Here is a 22,408-nt window from a genome sequence, read left to right as displayed (position 1 = left end):
TTGAATAGAGAGATCCTCAATGAAATAATGCTAAATTTGAACATCAATTTTAGAATGCTTTTCATACAAATTTTTTTTTAGCAATGCTTGCTAACATGAAGTATATGATAGGGTTCTATATAAAAAGTATGTTATTTTAATTATGGATTTAAAAACCCTGCTTCCTTACAACCTCCTTTACTCAGGCTGGGTGGTGGTAGGAGGTGTACCCTGATGGTTTCCTAAAGAACAGGAAAAGAACAATTTCTCATGCCAGCTCCTTGAGGGTTGATAGATGCATTATTGATCTTCAGCGAACGAGTCAAAACACAGATAGATGAATGGGTAAATGAGTGAACCTCTGATTTTCTTCTTGAACTGGCTGTATAACCAGTTTAATTTATTTTCTTTGTTTGGTTTTCAGAAAAGAGGACCCAGAGCTTGCTAAAGTGTCTATGGAAGTAGTCCAACATAGGCAGACAGCGACCCTATATCTCTTAAGAATATCTGAATGAGAGAACACTAATGCTTGAAAGTAACTGAGGACCCTAAAAGCTTATAAAGGAAAAAACAGTTTATGAGTTTTATATATCATAAGTTATAAATGCCATTGTGATCTAAAATGAATTCAGATATGTATTTTAAAAATGATCATAAATTAGAAAAAGTGGACTCTAGACTAATAAGGCCATGCTCTTGTTGTTATGAAGAGTCAATATATTTTTAAGTACAATATATATTATAGTAAAGTACAAATGGGTCATCTTGGAGGACAAATCCAGTTTCTCTAGTTTTTCATTTCAGTTGTTGGGTCTAATGGTTTACACAACAGGAAACAGATATCTTCAACTAAACAAATCATTAGTTGACTTGTAGAGAACTGTGAAATATTTCAGCCTCTTGTCTGAATAATCTTTTAATTATGTAAATTTATGAGTGCAGAAGTTTTTTTTTATGTTCTACACGTTTTTTACATTTTACCTATATATTTTCTAATTGTTAATGATCCCATCAGATAATGGGTATTGTTCGTGTGGTTATGTTATTACTAAAACTAATGATGTTGATTTTTTTAATGCCTATTTATGGAACATTATGAAACATCAGGTGCAAGCTTATTAATTACATATGTTACATTTTACATACATCATCTATGATGCTTCTAAAAGCCAGCTATTAAAATCCAGTCTCAAAGAGGTTAAAAACTTATCCAATGACACACGACTAGGAAATGACAGAGCTGGTATTGCACTAGTAAACAATGATCTCTACCCCCATGCATCAGTTAGCAGAGACCTATGCATTGATACTAAAATATATGCTAACAAACAATGAACATTAAACTAACTACAATTAATTTTGTATTTAAATTTCAGAGTAGCATTCGTGAAGTACAGTTTAGTATAGTTTCTCTTTTACTGTGAATGGATTATATATTGATTAATGAATCAACCAATTTATGGGAAATCTCCTAGCATCAGTAGCACACTGAATTATATCACATTTGTGAAAAATGAGATAGTACAGTTTGAGACACATTTTTTTATATTAAAAGCAAACGAAGTTATATGTTAGAATAAAGTTGTTCACTAAGTATAAGTCAGGATGTGCCTGTAACTTTCCTGACATCACTCTATAACTTTTATTGTGTTATAATGACAAGTATAGTAAGAGAGATGTTTTACTGGAATTTCCTATGTATTTATTTGAATTTTCATTGTTACGGCAGTTTAGGGTTGGTACTGCATCATATGGTGTAAGTGATGTCACCATCATGAAAATATATCACTCATGGGAATAGTTAAGGAAAAAAAATTCTTCCACTATATTCTAGACATTGACAACAGAACTTTGAACCTAGACCAGGAAAACTTAAAAAGTTGATCTTGGAAATGAAGAGAGCATAACCAAACTATAAAGGGGTAATAGAATAAACTGGAGTGAGAAGTGTACGTAGCTGGATCATATCTACTTCTGAATTCATCTCCCTGCGATCTCCTTTCATTACGTCTAAAACAATGAGCTCAGTATACACTGCTGTATGGTATAGTTAAAAGTTGCTAAGAGGGTAGATCCTAAAAGTTCTCGTCACAAGGAAAAAAAAAATGGTTTTTTGTTTTTTGGGTTTTTTTGGTAACTATATCAGGAGATGAATGTTAGCTAAACTTATTGTGGTATTCATTTCACAATATAAGTATATGAAGTCATTGTGCGGTACACCATAAATATATACAGAGTTGTATGTCAATTATATCTCAATGAACCTGAAAAAAAATTACATAAAATGATAAACTTACACCTGACATTCCTTAAGGTAGGTTACAGCTCTAAGACTATGATTCTAAAAATGACAGCAGTACTCTTTGACCAAATTGTGATTCCTCCAGTCAGGAAGCCATGGAAAAAGGGAGATGGTGAAGGGGATTTCTGCTTCAGGACTCTGACATTTCAATGTCCCTTAGTTTTTTTTTTACTGGATGATGATGACATGTCCTTAAAATGCTTTATGGAAAAACACATGTTAGATATGAGCACTAGACTTACCTCTACATTGACAAGTATGTTCTAAATAATAATGTTTTCCTATAAACATGTATGTTATTTAAATATGTTCATTTTTGTTTGAGAACATTTTGGTCAAAATATGTTTTGACTATACATTTGGTTTCAACAATTCCTGCTTTAACAAGCACTTGTTTTAGTAGAAATTTGATGTGAATACACTTGGGAATACTTCTACACATTACTACAAAAAACAGAAAATACCTTCAATATTTAGTATTTAATAATATCAATTATAATATCAGTATTTTCAAAGAAATGCATAAATGAGGAGAATAATTGTTTTTTTGGCAAAATAGCTCTTTCAGTTTTGATGCAGTCACTTAAAATTTTGTATGATGCTTCAGTTCCAAGATTTCTATTCAGTTTATTTACATGAAAGATTGTCATACGTAATATTCAGGTGACCCTGGAGGAATAAAGTTTAGCTTAAGATTGTACTTAAAGTTTATTAACCTTGAAGTTGACATGGTAATTCTACATTTTCCAAGCAAGATTGTACTCATTTAAAATACATTTTGATATAAATTTCTTGAAGAAAATTTTAGTCTAACGTGTACTTGAATTATCTACCAAAGATAAATGAAAAGATTAAAAAAGAGGAAATGGCTGTACGTGGCTGAAAGTAGAAATACAACTGCCTTTAACAACTTTATTACTAACATCATACAAATAAACATTTAAAGCATTACTGCCTCTCAGAAATCTTTAAACTTGTGAGATTAGTGACTTGAAAACACCTTGAAAATATATTGAGTAAGTATTAAATGTTAAGCATGCTTATGTTTCTTTGGATATAATAACTGCTAGGCATCTTGCTTAATATAATGATGAACCATCTAACTTCTTACTGAAAATAATATGTATTGTGTTGGGGTGGAAGACAAAAGATAGAAGACTGGGAGAAGGGACATAGTTGTGTGGATTAAGTTAGAAATTTGCTCATTTTAGAAATTCACCACATTGAAGGGCTGAAACTAAGTATCTTTATTGGGGTTTGGTTCCCCAAATACTCACTGCAGGTTAACCCTTACATCCAAACATGAGCCTTTAACATCCTCACCCCTGCAGTTTCAACCACTGATTTATGAGAGGGTGTGAATGCATGTTGGTTTTTTTGGATGCACAGTAAGTTGCAAGTTCAAGAATTTTATTAAGTATATCATTAGGAACAAATTAGTGTCTTGCATTCTACTTTTATCATCTTATACACTTGATCTTTACTGAAAACATGAGAATATGGTAAATCACAAAATTAATTTATAGAAGAGTTGCAGAACTGCAGAGGGGGCTTGGCTCTTAATTTACACACAATCTTTCAACATTTCAAAATCTTAGGTGTTGGTAAACTAATTAGTGTTTTGAATAGTGGTGTATAAGGAGAGTGTGGGTATATTTCACAGGTTGCCATGACCAATAGGAATCAAAAGATTAATCATAGCATTAAAATGTGCCCTTAAAATAGTGATTTCTTTGATCCATCTGACACCTGTCTGTGTAGGTTAGCTTTCTTACCTCCACTTACAGCTGAGGAAACTAAGACATGGAAAGGTTAAAGGAGCCTGAGGTATCACTGCAAGTTAGTGGAGCCAACAAAGCCTGACTGCAAAACTGTAGCCTTTGTGATTTCTGCTTAATAGTTAGGCCAGAAGTATATTAAGACATGTGTAAACTGAGAAATGAACAACAAATGAGTTAGGGTAAGGACAAAAGTATGGATGTAGTCACTTCTTTGCAGTAAGTTATCTGCCATGTTCTAGCCATATCCAAGAAATGTTCAAAGCTTCAGCCCCAGAAAATATTTTCATCTTGATTTATCACCATGTTATAAAGACATCTCATAAAAAAACTGATCAGAGTTTTCATAAAAAAATAAAGTTCCCTTTCTCAGTCTATTTCTCTTCCTTTAATAAGACAATCTAAAGGATTCTAAACTTTGAAGTGTGTTTCTACTTCAAAAGCATCTCTAGGATTTCCTGGCAATTGTTTCCAACATAGAGGTCCAATGAGGCACCAGTATATCTGCTATAAAACCTTCCTCTGGGTATCCATTTTACCCAACCGAAAGATTTTGAAGTCTTTTGGGTTTGCATATTCCTTTACATGTCTTTCTGGTGTTAAAGTCTGTGTTCTCCTAACTGAATTATATGACCTCTAGGAAAAATTTGGTATTCATTGGTCTATGCATGTTTCAGTTTATTTTACTCCTTTCTATTCTTTTCTTACTTGAAACCAAGAGCCAATGTCACTTGGTTTTCATTAAAAAAAAAAGACACCTCATAGATGTAAATAATGTTATTAAACCATCTTTTTCATTTCTCTCTTTACTGCTAAACCTTTCCAATTCTTTTACCTTTCATTAAAGGGGCAATTTCCCAACCTTTTCATCCTTTTTATATTATTTTTGGTTTTCTCTGAGTTTTCTATATCCCTCTGAAGTAAAAATTCTGCATACATTGCTTAATGCATGGATCTAGTCTTGTGTCATGTACCAAGTGTGGTGTTTAAATAAGAGTGAATTGTAGGGTGTAACTAGAGCAGTATGATATTATTAACATCTAATTTTACCATCTATGCTGTTATATTATTGGGTACTTAATGTTCCACTCATATAGAAAGAAAGTAAAACTAGAAGAAAAAACAATGTATTCAAAACAAGGTTAGTGTGGAAAAGTGTTCTTGGAGAATGGAATATATATTTGAGAAGGTCAAAAGCCTAATGCTTAGATACTGAGAATACAGACATTAAGTCTAAAATTGTCATTCAAGTTCAGTAGAAATTGTTTCTATAAAAATACTACGAATTTATTTATTTTTCCATAGGCTAGATAAAATAGATATTCTGGGTTCATAATTTTTAAATATGTTATGGCAGAGATAGCTAATTGTCCCCAAATGTCCACTTTCACGTTCATCCCTCAGTAATGAAGCCCTGTGTTTTGTTGGGCACTTGGACGCTCGGCATAAAGACTACATGTGCCGGAGAAGCAGCAGCACCAAGAAATAACCATATGGTGAAGCTCTAGTCTATGGAATGCAGTTACCACATGCACGCCCTGCCTTTCTCACCTTCGGATGACGCGACGCAGGGATGGAGTCTGGAGCAGCCATCTTAGACAAGGAAATGAAACATGCATTGAGGGTGGCAGACTGAAGAATAGAAAGAGCCTGAGTCTGAAACACAATGAAACCACCATGTCAGTCTCAGGTTACTTATATTTAGACTGTCACATGGAAAAGGGATACTTTTCTATTGGTTTAAGCCACTGTGGGATTTTCATTAGAGCAGCTAAAAATCATTCCTAACTAATACACTGTGTAACAAAGCTATCTTTATCTTTACATTTAAAACTTTTATTTTTAATATTATTTTTGCTTTGAAAAGGTGTTTGAATGGAACTAGAATTAATCAGGAGAGCATTAGTATTCATTGCTTTTTTGGGAATATTGTGCTACACTTTTAAAGGTTTTATACATCACTTTCAATCTGGAATAGTTTGAATGAAAGTATGCAGAATTACTAGGTTTCTTTTGTACCTTAGCATTTCCATGTGAACTTGGCAGACGACGTTCAAGATGAAACACACTCAGTAAAGATGCTGAAAACAGATTTATTCAAAACTTTCATAATACAGGTGAAAATGGAAAACAATTTCCAACAGCTTAAAAAAATAACACTTTGAAGTCTTGAAGCAGCCTTTTTGTGAATAAAGAATAAACAGTCATAATTGCTTTTCTGCAAAGGCAAAAGAGTGCATTAAATTTGCTTTTCAAATGTATATTTTGTTGACTTTATAATAATAAATGTGCTAAATTCTGTTGTGCCCTCATAGCATTAAAAACCAGTAAATGTTATTTATTCCAAGAAAATTGAAGACTGGGAAACCACCTGTGATTATAAGTTTTTGTTTTATTGTATTTTTTTCTTTTGCTATATGAAGAAAATTATTAAATCACAGGAAATGGAGTTCTTTTGCAATGTTAACTTTGGCTGAAGAACTGTAACACTCTTGCTTGCGGGGGTGGAAGTAGTCGGTTATGGCATAGAGTACTTCTTTGAGCTTAGTGGTTGAAGGTTTTATTAAAATTAGAGAAAGTGTTATTTCATTTAAAATATATAACAAGAAAATGTGTGGATATAATTTCCCTATTATTCAAATTTCCCTAGTTATTAATTGTATTAATTTCTATCCTTTGGAGAGCAACATTCAATGTACGAAAGAACTTTCAAAATTCATGAACTGCCCATTAAATATCCAACTCTGACTCCTAAAGCAATTTTGTTATTTTTTTTATATTCAATGCAGTTACAGTGTATAATATAATTGTGCAAAGCTACTGATTTATTTTTTTATGTACATTGGTAGTGTTGAATCTAATACACATAATCTACCTTGAAATGTGATTAGTTAGAATACTCAGATTTTCATTTCTTAGATTTAGAAAGCATCACACAAATTTTTAAAGTTTGAGTGTTTAAATAATGACTAATACTACATATAAAAAGAATTAATTTTATAATGTTTTTGAATTCTTTTAAAGCAATTGCTTGCATTAAATGTACTCCAAGGTATTCTCTGTAAATTAATGTGGAACAGGATAATTCTCTTTCAATAGTTTTTATGCTGAAAGACAATCAATAGCACATAGGCCATTAATAGAGGCCATTTTTTGATCAAACAAGAAATAAGCAGGCCACCAAACAGAATGAGGTCATAAGGAACAGATTCTAGCCAGTAAGTCTGCTGGCAGAGACAGCTGAATGTGTTCTCACTGTAATCTACAGGGCTCAGCAGTGATTATTCTTCACCCGCTGTGCTACTTATGTCTGAATCTCTTTTCCTTCTCACTCTCTCCCTCTTTCTCTCTCTCTGTCTCTCACACACACACACACACACACACACACACACACACTATATTACCAGTGGTGTGCCAGTTGATATGTTAAGAACTGGTGATATAAAGTAAATAAGGAGCCCTACTTTTTAAAAATTTAAAGTTTAATGATGGTAAGAGGATGCCAGATTACAGTGTGTTGTAAAAAATATGCCTGAACCATTTCCTTACTCTCTCATCTTGCTTATTTTTCTGTTAGGATCCTGGCATCACCAGAAAACTCTTGCAGCAATATTTGGCTCTGATGTTATTCTCTGTAACAGCTAATAATTATACCTATTATTGACCAAGTTCTTGTTACGTGGCAGGCACTGTTATAATCTCTTTATAAGCATTAACTGATTAAATCATTATAACAACCTTAGGAGGTCGCCACTATTATTATGGCCATTTTTCAGATGAGGTAAACTGAGGTATCCAGAGATGAGGTAAATTGCCTAGTGTCAAGCAGGTAGTAAGTGGTAGTCAGGATTTGAATTCAGGCAGGTTGGTCCACAGTTTCCTCTATTCACTGCTACCTTCCTCTCCCCTACCATGACCTTTCACTTAGATCATGGACAGAACTACTGCTCATCTGTTTTCTTATGATGTTGAACCTTAGTGTTGATGTTACACAGCTCTAAATTGAATGTAATAGCAAAAGAATATATAGCTTCAGATGCTGGTGAACTAGCTAAGCAGTATTTATATATATGTGTATATATATATGTATGCACACATGGCAAAACAAAACAAAAACAAAGCCTAGAAACTCAAAAGATCTCATTAAGTCATTACATATACAACACAACTATCCATCGGCAGGGGAATAGATACTGAAGTGAACTATGTTTATATGATAGGATAACATATAGCAGTAAAAGTAACCAACTAATGCTAAATATATAAGTATAGACAAGTCTCAAAGCTAAAAAGAAAATGTCAGTAGGTCACACATGGTATGATATAATTTTAAGAAGTTTAATTTACAAAGAATGCTGCATAGATTTAGGAATTTTAAAGAAGTTTACACATGTAGTAAAAGTATAAAGTGAAGTATGAGAATGATCGACATTCACAAAAAGGAAAAAGATATCCACTGCCGGTCAAACTGGAAGGGCGGCAAAGGAAATTTCATCTCTATATGTTTAGTATTGAATTTCATACATGGTTATTAGGAACACAGATTTTATATTATTCTTTAATCATAATTCTGGCTCTAAAATATTTTAGGATCTTCAGAATATTTTTAAGAGAGGAAGAAGAGAGGGAACAAATACACATAATACTCAATTTAAGTATAGAAGTACATTTGTCTAAACCATTTATTAAAAAAAAATGGAATGAGATGAAATGGTAGAAAAGAAGTGGACTCTGAAATCAGGAAACCTATATTCAAAATTTATCTGTTCTAGGTAGTCTGGGCTTAGTGCACATCATTTCTTGCCTGGGGTAGGTTTATTGATGTTCAAAGGTTTGTTATCTGTTGTGGGGTTGGGAGCTAGGGGTGGGCATTTACTATTCTATATTATCTTGAAACATTCTTCCAGCCTAATAATTTATGCTTTTTAGTGTTTTTTATGCACTAACTCTGCTCCTATCTCTTTGCATGGTACTGTGATGGATATAGTAAAAACCCAGTATCAATGGGATTCTATCACCTGCTAAAAAAAAAAAAGTTCCAACTTTGTTCACAAACCATATGCTCTCATCTCTTATTATTGCATGTAGTTAGATGCATTATAAATATACCATTTATATAGGAAATTTAAGCGAGACAACAGAATCCTGAAAATCTGAAAACTACCATTAAACCTATGAAAAAATATAGCTACAATGCTTTTCTTCCCTTCTTTGACCAGAGGATTGACTTGTAAGAATTATTTCTTCTCACCTTTGTTATGTCATCACACTTTTTATTTATATTTTTCCCACTTACCCTTTTATCCCTCACAAACAATCAGGGATTGAACTTATCTAACTGTATAAACATATACATATAAGCATATGCTTCCCGGAGGCTGAGTGTGTCATGGAAAGAGAACTGCAATCCCTCTGTCAAACCGATTTCCACCTGTTGGGCAGCATGTGGCTGCAGCATGTTATGGAACCCAAGGACTTAAGTGGGAAATTTCCAAATCCTAAGTGGATGTTGAATTCTATTTCAGTGTGGGAGTATTTTCCACCCACTGATAACTTAGGCAGATGGCTTTCCCAGAGCTGTCAAATATGCAGTTGAAACACATTTTTTTCATAACAGGCTACTGACATGAGCAAAAATTCTAAGAAAGAAAAATACAGCCCACAAATCAACACAGTCACACCCCAGAGTCATTCTAATTAAGAAATGGTTCTTGGAACTTACCCTAACATGGAATCACTAGATCATGTAACCGCAGGTAAAGGCAATGAAATATGAAGCAAACTATTTGAATGAGCTACACATTTTCCCTCAAGAACAGAGTGTGTTCTATGCCACAGGTGTTTCAGTAATTGCAGTACATTAGGAATATATCATTTTTAATAGACCTTGTACACACATTCCCACCTGTGTGATACAGTGGTCCAATTTCGATACTCTGGGCTGAGTGTCAGATATACATAAGTCCACACTGTTTAATAAGGCCTCACTTGCCAAACGAGTGCTGTGACTGTGGTCTCCTCCTTACCCTGCTATTGATTAGTTGAATGACAGGGTAAATCACTTGGCCTTAGCATGTCTACATTTTCTCCTATAATGTAGCTCAATATTACAGAAGAGTTTCGCAGACCCTTTGTGAGAAGTATAACTGATTTCCCCTCAACCAGATGAAAATTAAAAATGCAAATGTAAATTCTTGATTCCAGAAAAGCATGTCTGGGTGGTTGACATTTGGATCAAAAGGGAAGTGAATTATGGAAGTACAACGGTATTTGATTATAGCTCTGTTATATCAATTGAATTCCTATAGAGACCCTCCATTCTAGTTATTCCACTAGGAGTCAGATGTCAGTAAGAAACTCAGGACATGGCCTTACAAGTCACAATATCATGCTGCAGTGCATTCTTTATTTACAAAATATAATCTGCCTACTTTATTAAATGGCTTAAATTAACACACGTAAAATAAGAGATAAGATCATATGATTAAAAATACAAGCTCTAAGTCACATTAAAATAAGGAAAGAAGTATACAAAAAACAGACATCTGTAAAAAAAAAAGAGCTTATTAAACATTTATTTTAAAACTTTGCATTTCTTGGCAGCTAAGGCACAGGGTACTAAAAGTGATTATATGATTCTCACGGCCAAAGGGAAGTATAGTGTTTTCACAAGTAAAGCAAATGTATATTACCCTGGTGTTTGAGGTTTGTCATTTCATTGTGTTCTTACAGAAGGAACATTAGAAATAGTTTTTTTCTGTGAAATTTTGATTTACAATGTAATTTAAAGCTACATTTTTCAGTAAATTGAAAAATTGGCTTCAATTTTTCAGCCCTTCTTAAATCTCTACCTTTCCAAATATCAGTTTGAAATGAAAATCTATTCTAACATTGCCCTCAGCCACGAGATTGCTTTAGCCCCAAGACTCTTGGCAAACACGATACACACAAAGGACTGAGAAGTGTTTGCACAACTGGGCTTGGTCTCTTTTGAGTCTCTGCCATTGCCATGAACACATGCCCTGGCTAGAGAGACCTGAGGGCAGGCCAGGTTGCCCCAGTGCCCCCAGCTCTCCCAGGGGAGCTACAGGCGAGCCATGTCCTGGACCTGCGACGGGCACAGCCAGGATCAGTAGAGTTGTCTAGCCAATCACCTGGAATGCTTACTGTCGTACACCACTGGGATTTCTGTGGTGCCTTATTTTGCATCACAAGCTAGCTGATGTGTGCATGAGCACACATGGGGTATCCTCTCCCCATAGTCATGAGCACAGGACTTAATTTTAAAATTTATAAAAGTAGCTTAAGCATATTTGTACTTTAAATGCTAATACTGACTTTTATAATCGAAATGAGCCACCATCAGGGGAGCTTGCCCCTTGAGTTATTTTTCCAGTCTTTGGTAATGTTTGTGCCCTTTTTTCCAGATCACGTTAGCCAGGGGTCACTGCACAATAGTTCTGACTAGCAGATGCTGACTACATGGACAACAAGTGGATTTCCCTAATTATTTAAAGTGTTACTTTCCGCTGTGCTGAGTGATGCTGCTTTTTTAATTCCACGCTGAGGTTTACCTAAAGGAGCTGGGGATGGGTCTAGGGTTGTCTCTCAGATAAATTCAAATAGGGTCTGTTAAAGAGACCCCCATAAGCATTTGCACTTAGTACACCACAGTCTGCAGCTCACGGAGAAAATGTGGAGGGATCCTGGCCAAAGTCAGGGACCTGGATAACACGTCTGCAATTAACCCTGCATCATTCAGGCCATTGTCCTATTGAATATATACAGCCAGGAGGAATGAATGGTCACCATTTGGAGGTAAGATAAAGGGGATTCTGTCTTGAGAGGTATGTTGAAATAGATTAATGCTTCCCAATGATTTTCCTGCTGTGACACACATGGAAAATTATGATACTTGTTCAGTGTATACAGTTAACAAAGGAACCGCCTGACATGTGTAGCTGACATGTATAGGCCACGTGCCCCTGGGGTCTGGAGACCACAAACCCCACCCTTGGGGATGAAGAGGCTCATACTTGGTTTTGAGAATTGCTGTTTGCCTACTTTTGGTTGAGAACGTCTGACACAGATGACTCCAGTGGTTCTCTTAACTCCCAGCTTCTGAGACCTGAGACATTGTTGTGGTTAATGGGGCGGTAGAATATAGAGAGAAGCTCAGGATGTTGGAAGTTTTGGGTCAAACTTCCCCAACCAACTAAAATGTCCTTTGATAAAGAACCTTTTGAATTTTAACCTTTTGAAGTTCAGATTTTCATCTGAAGAATGGGAGAGCTAGGAAAAAAGTGGTCTTTAAGTTTCTTCTTTATGTTAAATGTTATACTATCAGCATGCATGTTAATGCCTGGATATCACGGATGAGGTTAATATGTTTTGGGAGTAGGGAGAAAAAGACAAAACATTCCATAATGATCTAGTCAATGATTATATAACAACCATCTGAACTCACTAGACACAGTTTCTAGGTCACTGATGATGAGTCTTTGATTTGATGCTAGGTTTCTGTAGCTTGCTAAAAGTCAGAATAAATGAATTTTTGAGGAACAAAACAGATCATTTCCTAAGTATAGCTTTCCTAAGACCTTAATGTGTTTATGTTATCATCACTTGAATTCAGCAATGTAGATGATTAAAATAAAATATATATTCAAGATATTTAAATTCACTTTAAGATTGTATTAAGTTTAAAATATGAAAAAGTGTAACTATGCCACATGTCAATATCCCTCATATTAACGAGTATGTATTATGCTATGTGATACTTTTTCAAAGCAGTCACCATAGAGGCTGGGGAAAATGTAAGGTAATAATTTTATTGATACATAATTCCTATGATCATAGTAGATTTTCAGAAGACAACAAGATGCTGAATTTTATAACATCAGGAATCAATATTTGTTCATATGCTATGGGTTTTACTCTATGCTTTTAGAAATAATACTAAGATTTCTTATTGTTCATCTAAAGGCATTTACAAAAATAATCATTGAAATATGAAAAAATACAGGTTTCAGATTTTTTTTTGAGCCAGTATACAGTAAAAGAAAAAGAAGGAAGGGATAGGAAGTTAGTAAGAGATATTACTGAAAACACACTGTGACTTAGAAAGAAATTAGAGTTTAAAATAAATAATAAACTAAGATTAATATCTTTTATATTATTGCTAGATTTAGCTTAAAAAGGTAGAGATTTAAAATTTCAAAAATCTATCCCTTCAGTGTCACCCCAAACTATGTAAATTTTCCTACATTTACAAGTAAATTTTCCTACATTTAATTGTGTGCGTATGTGTATTTAATATGCGAACATTTTTTCAGAAACTCAGACTCTCCTTCCTTGTTAGTCTCTTTGTCTTCAAGCATCAGCCTTGACCTTGAACTTTAAATGCAGATGGCTACAAGACCGGACATGTGTGTGCTGGGTTTAGAAGAGCACTCACTTTCCTGAAGTTCAGTACTTAAAATAAGTGCTCAGAGCCTATGTTGATCCAGGAACTTTGCTAGGTAATGGGACGATTATAAACAGTAATAATATCCCCTGTCCTCAAGGACATCGAATTCATTGATTCATTCATTCCCTCATTCATCCAACTTTTCCTTCCTCTTACCTATCTTTCCCAAAGACTTAGGTGGAAATGCAGAAATCAATAGGATGCAGTCTCATCCCTGGGGGTAGACACTGACGTTTGCCTCTCCATGTCCACTCTTCCTTCCTCCATTATCTACAGAACCTTGACTTTATTCTGTTAGAAATACTTACTTTATGCTTGCAGCTTGTGGTAATCATGTGACTCAGCTCTAGGCAATAAGATGTAAATGGAATGAGTAGAGTTCAGCTGGGTAGAGTTTCTGGAAAACTATTATTTTTTTCTTAAAAAGAGACAGAATTTCCCTCCCTCTCTCTCTCTCTCTCTCTCACACACACACACACACACACACACACACACACACACCCCTTTTCACCATTACCATTTCTTCTTCCTTTCTTCACATCACGGCTGTGATGTGTGGAGGTGGAGCAGCTATATTGTGAGCATGAGGACTGTAGCCACAAGGTGCAGATGATGAGGAAGCTAAAAATGGCCTGAGACTTTGGAAACCTTTCAAGCATCTCTGAGCAACTGGCTAATCACTTCTAGACTTCTTGTGATGTCAAAAATATTATAGTATAACATTCCTCTTGTACTCTATGTTTCTCAGGGCACTCTTTAGATTTCCTGACGGTATCTCTCTCTTTCTTTTGGTTTATGTGACTTTTTTGTCCCAAAGAATTAAGAAAAAATAAGTGGGTATTTTCTGATAAATACAAAAGATAGGAAGAAAACATTGATGTGAGGAAACTTTGATACAGAGACTTTCCCAAGACTAGTTTGGGACTTGGGAGGAAAACTAATGTTCTAAAACTCAGTTATGTTAGGTACTTGACTGCACTGTTCACTTTTAAAATGGTATAAATAAATGTATTTGAAAAAAAAGAATATGATTCCCCCATTTAGGTCAAATTTATGTCTCCCTTAAGGTTAAAATGTGACCAGATTAACTGTCATTATTATCAAAGGAAAGAATAGTGAGTTTTCTCTCGGCCTTTCTTTTTTCATGACTCTGTCCTGGTCACAGTGAAGAGGAGAAATTGAAACACAAAGCAAAACACACCTTCATGCAAAACTCTCAGTAACAATGAGAACTTTAAACATGGTATTTATTGTAACTTTAAAATGGCTGTGTCCAGTTTCCTTTGCATTATTAAATAATTTCGTATCTAGAAACCTGCTCCTGATTTGTTTATTGGATATTACAAATCTTAATGGAGTCCTATTGCTTATATCTTTAGAAAGACAATATGTATTTTGGTAAAACTGATATTTTGGACCCAGAGGGTCCTTGGCTCAAATTCCCACAGAGGATGCTTGTGCTGTGCACCTTCATGTGTTACTGGTTAGCATGCTCTAATTTTCTTTTTTAAAAACTGATCTTATTGGTGACCCAAAGGCCTTTCCTTGTTTTTCTAGTAACATAAGGGGAAGGTGAGTGGAAAAGTTATGTGAGATGGAGGGATAAGTTCCAGGCCTTCTGCATTTCGATAAAAGAGATCCCTCTCTAGGATTTCCTTTTCCTCATAGTCTTTCATTACCTGAAATTTTTAACTTTCAGAATCTGGGGCAAATATTTTTAATTTTGGCTAGTTAATAACTTGGTGGCATTTTACCTTATTGCATTTTTGCCCTAATTATAAACATTTTAAAGTCACAATTGTATATGGAGAGTTTAGAGAGAGATTCTTAAGATATAAAGAAGCTATTAGCATGAATAAACATGCAAAGAAAACTACAAATTTAATGATTTCTTATGATATATTTACCAGCTAGCCAAAAAAAAAAAGCTTGCTCAAAATATGAGTTCTAAGTTTTATGGTAAGTTTCCCTTAAATTATTTTAATAACTCTTGTTGTGGGTTGTAGCTATGCGTGTGTGGAAATAATTATCATGTTAACACATGATTCATAGCATATATGTTTGCAAATACCTTCAATACTAATATGTTATTTCTTCCGTATGAGCTTTAACATTCCAGACGAAGTGTTTAAAAATATATATGAGGGGAAACAGATGTTCACGCACCTTGCTTTGCATAACAGTTAATTAAAGAATACAACCAAATAACCAAATATGCCCAAATAAGGTCAATCTGGCTAGTGCTAATTATTATTTGGCATGTAAACAGTCAACCACAGGAGAAAAATATTTAAATATTTAGGCTGGTAGTTCTAATGCTGCAGGATAGATATTTAGTGGGAAAAACACCTGTTGCTAATGTTTCCAATTAAGGTAAGTTTATAGTAGATCTTTGTGAGTCCAGACCTAACATCTTGATATTGCCTTGTGTGTCCTTAATAGCATAACACCAAAGATAGTCAGCGTTAACACTGATTTACAGGTTCTTCTATAATGCTTCAAATAGATGTTCCAACCTTTCTTTCCTTTTTACTCCTATCTTTACTCTTCCCTTCTCCTACCTTTCCTTCCATCTGTCCTCTCTCTCACCTCCTTCCCTCTTTCCCTTCCTATCTCCCTCTTGCCTTCCTTCCATTTTTTTTTCTTTTTAATGTATGAGCCAGGCTAAGTTAAACATTTTAGATGCAGATCATAAAGATAAAATAATGCTTTGTGTCACTATCTCATAAAAAGTTAACCATGCTTCACTTTTTACATCAAAAGAAGACTGTATTTTGCTTTGATAGATATATATGTTCCATGTGTGACAATAATATAAACTTGGCCACACAGCACAGTTTAATGAAGATGTAATGGGATTTTACAATTTAAGTTATGTATTGTTTTTTTTTGTTGTCTTATTATTTATTTATTTATTTATTTATTTTAGTACTCAGAATTTTAAGAGGAAACACAAATCCGCTGGATAGAAATTCCAAAGACAGGATTTTTCTTTTTTAAATCTAGATATGGAAATACATTATCAGATAATTGGAAAATTTCCTTAATAAAAAGAAAAGACCTGGAAATAGGTTTAATAAAATGTTTAAACAAAGGTTTTGGTGCTTCCAGAGTTCCTTCTCCAAAGCTAATGGTATATTGGCCATGGGAAGTGAAGAAGTAATTAATCAACTGTGACTATACTCCAAACCCAGTTTTGTCTTGAATTTGGTCATTTCAGGTCCAACAATTTTATTTTGTTTTGCTTGTGCTCTAGTAGGACCCAGTCAGAGTCCTTGACAGAATGGAGACCCCAGACTCGGTCCCCCAACATATATGCCTTTTTTTCTTTGTTTTCCTCTTTCTAATTTATTTTGGTTATGGAACAGCACTGAGCATGTGAGCTGGTGATTAATTGCTGCCCTTGACCCTTGGGTTCTGTGGGATCTTCTGTGGGGTAACAAGTCCAGTCCCATAACCACATATGCCGTGCATCTCCCAGCCAGGTCCAAAGAAGTTTCAGGCTCAGAAGTGTGCGCTGAGAGGAGGTGGTTGCATAAAGGAAAAGAGGAAGAAAATTATCAGACTTGGATGATAGTTACAATGAAAGATAAGAAATCTAAAGAGTCTCATGATCACTCAAAATGCAAGGCCCAGCTTCATATGTACTCATTCATTGGCAAGAATCCAAATATTTAAATACTCACGTACAAATAAATTATCTGCTCCAGTTAATAGAAGGTTCCATTAAAGCAATTTACAGGCACAATCAAAGCATAGCTGCCCTGGTTTAGAAACTTGGCTAGACTATCAGACAGACAACAAAACAGAATGGCTTCATGATGTTCCCTTATTTCCTAGCCCTAACCACTCAGAACACCTTAAGAAAGCATGGTCTTGTTGTTGTTTGTCAGATAGTAAATACTGACAGCTGCAAAGTGAAGGGGGAAAAAGTAGATATTTAGAGGAAAAAAATATGTAAGTTAACTTTTAATTATGATTTAGTATGTGGTAGGGACTTTTGTGAAAGATAAGCCACTGCTTTGTAATTTTCGTAGGATATATAAGCAGTGTCTTAATCTTCCTCTGTGTTCTCGTGGGTGCTATCCACTGAGAAAGCATAACCCAAATGTGGCCTTTAGAAGCAGTGCCATCTTCATGAATCATTGAGGACCAATAAGTAGTAAACAGAGTATATGATTATCGTACAATCATGGTGCCAGAAGGGATCTAGTCCAATTCCCCCTTCTTAAGATGAAATGTTCTTTTGTTTGTTTGTTTTTGAAATAAAAGGAATAATGTTATTTTTCCAGCTTTATTGAGATATAATTGGTATATGAAAACTTCGTATAATCATTGTAGTGTGCAGTAGGATGAGTACATGAGTGTATATACTCATATTACTATTACCACAAGGCAGGTGATAAACTTATTCATCACCTCCAAAAGTTTACTTGTGTCCCTTTGGGTTTGTGTGTGTGTGTATCCCTTTGGGTTTGTGTGTGTGTGTGTGTGTGTATAAAGACCATTTAACATGAAATCTCTCCTAAACAAACATGAAATCTCTCCTAAACAAATTTTTAAGTACACAATACTTTATTGTTGACTACAGACACTATGTTGTACAGCAGATCTCTAGAACTTACTTGCCTTGTACAACTGCAACTTTATACCCATTGAACAACTCCCATGTCCTTCTCCCTCCATCCCCTGGTAACCATCATTCTATTGCCTACTTCTATACGTTTAATTGTTTTAGATGCCCCAGGTAAGAGGAATAATATTTCATTTTATGTCATTTGGTTTCAAAAGCTACTGTAATTAACAATTCAACCAATAGCCTGATTTCAGAAAGCTCTAATTCTTCATAAATAAATTTATTTAAAAATATTAAATCTTTACTTCTATGGCTTCCGCCTATTTATTTTAGTTCTACTCAATGTGACCATCTAAGACAAATCCCTCATAATAAATACATCAGTGACTACTTAAGATCTCTGTCCCCCTCTCTCTCTCTCTCTGTCCCTCTCTCGTTTTCTCTCTCGCACACACATATAGCATCGTGCCCTGTGAGCATCTGTTAGTGCTTTTATCAGAGACAACCTTAATTCCGATGAGAAGTCTTTTCAGCCTTCTTTTGATAAGTTTAGATGTTTCTTTTTTATGTCCCCACAAGATCCTATTTTCCCTCTATCATAGCACTAAGCCTTATTAAATATAATTAACTATTTCACACTATGTCCTCCCTACTGGGCAGTAAACCCTGAAAGATAGGAAGAGATGTTTATATTGCTGCAAAATGTATTCCTATCACCTAGCACAGCGCCCTGCACCAGTGAAGCCCTCAACAAATTTTAGTGAAAAATGAGTGAATGCAGAGTGTGGGGTGAGGGGAGTGGAGGGTCAAAAAAGAGTGGGATCCAATAACAAAAAGCCTTACATGCCATCTTGTTGAGTCTAAATGGTATTCTTCAGTTAATGAGGAATGGTGAGGGTTTTTGAGGAGGGGGTTCAAGATAAGAACTGTGCATTATAATGTCACTCCCTGAGAGGGACGGCTAAGAAATGGAATGATTGTTGAGACTCTTGTTATGGCCCCTCCTCAGCACAGTCAGAAGTTTTCTTTTTGTTTAATTTTTTTAAAAAATATTTTTTAAAGTGTACAAAGGTGATGATTTAATATACATAGACGTTATCAAATGATTACCATCTATAGGAAAACTACAAATCATAGTTGTACATCTCAGGGAATTTTCACCAGATGGACACCCCCATTTAATCCAACACCTAGATCAAGAAATAGAACATTTCTAGCTCCCAGAACACCTTCTTCAATGCATCTTAGTCAGTACTAGTCCTTCCATTCCAAAGGTAATCACTATCCTGACTTCTAATACCTATAGTATTTTTGCCCATATTTGAGCTCTGTGCAAATGGAATCAGGCATTATGTCTGACTGGATTTTTTGCTCGGTATTTTTAGTGGGATTCATCCATTCTGTTGCTTTCTCAGTAATTCATCCAATTCAAATTGCCATAGAACATTCCCTTGTCTATGCATAGTTCAGTGTAACTGTTCTATTGCTAATGGGCAGCTGGGTTGTTCCTGTAGGTTCATGTATTTACACAATGGTCAAGATACTGAGCGATTCCAATGCCACAAAGATCTCTCTTTTTTTTTTTTTTTATTACAACATCCTGCACATGATCCCCTTTACCCCAGTCCATAACTCCTGATAACCACTAATATGTCATCATCTTAAAACTTTGTTATTAAAAAAAAGTTAAATAAATGAACTCATTCAGTATTAAGCTTTTAGGACTGGCATTTTTCTCTTTGCATGACTGTCTGGAGATTCATCCAAACTTTTACATCTATCAATAGTTAGTTCCTAGTAGTAATCCATAGAAGGTATGTTACATAGTTTGTTTAACCATATATTTCTTTTTTTTTTTTTTCCACATCTTTATTGGAGTATAATTGCTTTACAATGTTGTGTTAGTTTCTGCTCTACAACAAAGTGAATCAGCTATATGTATACATATATCCCCATATCCCCTCCCTTTGGAGTCTCCCTCCCACCCTCCCTATCCCATCCCTCTAGAGCCTCCCTCCCACCCTCCCTATCCCATCCCTCTAGAGCCTCCCTCCCACCCTCCCTATCCCATCCCTCTAGAGCCTCCCTCCCACCCTCCCTATCCCATCCCTCTAGGTCATCACAGAGCACCGAGCTGATCTCCCTGTGCTATGCAGCAGCTTCCCATTAGCCATCCATTTTACATTTGGTAGTGTATATATGTCAGTGCTACTCTCACACTTCATCCCAGCTTCCCCTTCCTCCCCCCTCACCCCCGCCCCGTGCCCTCAAGTCCATTCTCTACATCTGCGTCTTTATTCCTGCCCTGCCCCTAGGTTCTTCAGTACTGCTTTTTTAAATTCCGTACCTAGAATCTGTCATACAGAGTGAAGTAAGTCAGAAAGAGTAAAACAAAACCATATATTTCTTGAAAAGCGTTTGGGTTGCTTCTAGTATTTGACTACTAAAAATAAAGCGGCTATGAACATTTGTGTACAGGTTTTTTTGTGAACATAAATTTTCATTTCTCAGGGATACATGCTCAGGAATGCAATTGCTGAGTCATGTGGTAATCACATGTTTAGTTTTTAAGAAAATGTCAAACTTTCCCATTTTACATTCCCACCAACAATGCGTGAGTGAACCAGTTTCTCTGCATCTTCACCAGCATTTCATATTGTCAGTATTTTTTTTATTTTAGCCATTCTGATAGGTATCATAGTTGTATATTACTATGTTTTGATTTGTATTTCACAAATGGCTAATTACGTTGAACATCTTTTCACGTGATTATTTGCCATATGCATATCCTCTTTGGTGAAATGTCTCTTCATGTCTTTTGTACATTTTCTAATTGGATTTTTTTAAACTGTTGAGTTTGAGAGTTCTTCATATATTCTAGATACTAGTCCTTTGTTATGTAGGGGAGGCAGAATTTTACATTTACCCTCTTAGGGTTTTTTGGCCAGGCCTGAGAATTAAAATGACGTAAGACAGATTAAACCGAAGAAAGACATACACATTTACATAAGTTTTATGTGACACAGGAGTCGTTGTAAGGAAATGAAGACCCAAAGAAATGTTGCAACCTACAAGTTTTTTAGGTTGAACAAAGACAGGCAATTGTGGAAAACTAATTGAATTATGTAGGGAGGCTAAGGGATGATAAGAGTTATTTTAACAAGGTCTGTTTGTGTAGAATTCTCTTAGTCTCAACTTCTTGTCCTTGTTGATGAGAATATTAGTACTTTCTTTCTCGTACAGGGAGGGCATCTTTCACGTGGAAGTTTTATATCCTGTTTTTAGGAAGAAAGGGGGAGATTAGAATGTCTTTCTTATATCTGTTCTTTTATAAGTACTTTTAGCCCCAAATAATCCTTATGCTAAAGTAGCATATTTGGGGGTAAAATATTCTGCCACCTTTTAGTTGCATATGTGTTTTACAAATATTTTCTCCCAGCTGAGAGCTTGTTTTTTCATCCTTTTCACATGGGTCTTCACAGAGCAATTTTTAAAATTTTTGCTGAGGTCTAATTTACTAATTTTTGTTTTATGAATTACACTTTTGATGTCACATTTAAGAACTCTGCCTACACGTAGCTCCCTAATATTTTCTTCAATTTTTCCAAAAGTCTTATAATTTTACACTTTACATTAATCTCTATGATCCATTTAGAGATAATTTTTGTATAATGTGTGAAGTTTAAGTCGAGGGTTTTTTTGTGTATTTATTTTGCACTATGGATATCCAGTTTCTTATTCTTATGTGTCAATATTGTTTTAGCTATTCTTAGGGCCTGTGCCTTTCCAGATAAATTTTAGAATAGGCTTGCCTATTCTGCCAAAAGCCTTCTTGGATTTAGGTTGGAATTGCCTCAGATGCAAAAATAAATTTGGGGAGAATTGGCATCTTCACTCTGTTGAGTTTTCCAATCCATGAACACAATAAGTGACTCCATTTATTTTGGTCTCCTTCGATTTAGTTCATCAGCATTTTGTAATTTTCATCACGTATGTATTGTACATGTTTTGTTAGAGTTATACCTACATACTTTTTTTTCCTTTGGGGCAATTTTAAATGGTCTTGCAATTTAAAAAAAAATTTGGTCTCTGTGTTCATTGTTAGTTATAGAAATGCACTTGATCTTTGTGTGTGGATTCTGTATCTTACAACCTTGCTGAACTCACTTCTTATTACTAAGAGTTGTGTGTATGTGGTGTGTGAATGTGTGTGTGTGTGCGCACAAATTTTACAGTACTATTTCTGCTGAATGAGTATTGCTTTCACACCATTGTAAAGTCAAAAAATCGTTAAGTTGACCCAT

General features: G+C 35.0%; 1 long non-coding RNA gene across 1 annotated transcript in view; it reads left to right on the top strand.

Moving 5' to 3' along the window:
• Window positions 1-14,012, top strand: part of LOC309608224 — a 79,711-nt gene extending 65,699 nt beyond the window's left edge. The window contains exon 5 of the long non-coding RNA XR_014232745.1: window positions 404-14,012. This is a non-coding gene — a long non-coding RNA (uncharacterized lncRNA). The remainder of the gene's footprint in view (window positions 1-403) is intronic.
• Window positions 14,013-22,408: the final 8,396 nt, after the last annotated feature.

This window comes from Balaenoptera borealis (assembly GCF_965194805.1).
Source record: "Balaenoptera borealis genome assembly, chromosome: 12".
Lineage (NCBI taxonomy): Eukaryota > Metazoa > Chordata > Mammalia > Artiodactyla > Balaenopteridae > Balaenoptera > Balaenoptera borealis.
This window is presented reverse-complemented; position numbering and strand designations above follow the sequence as displayed.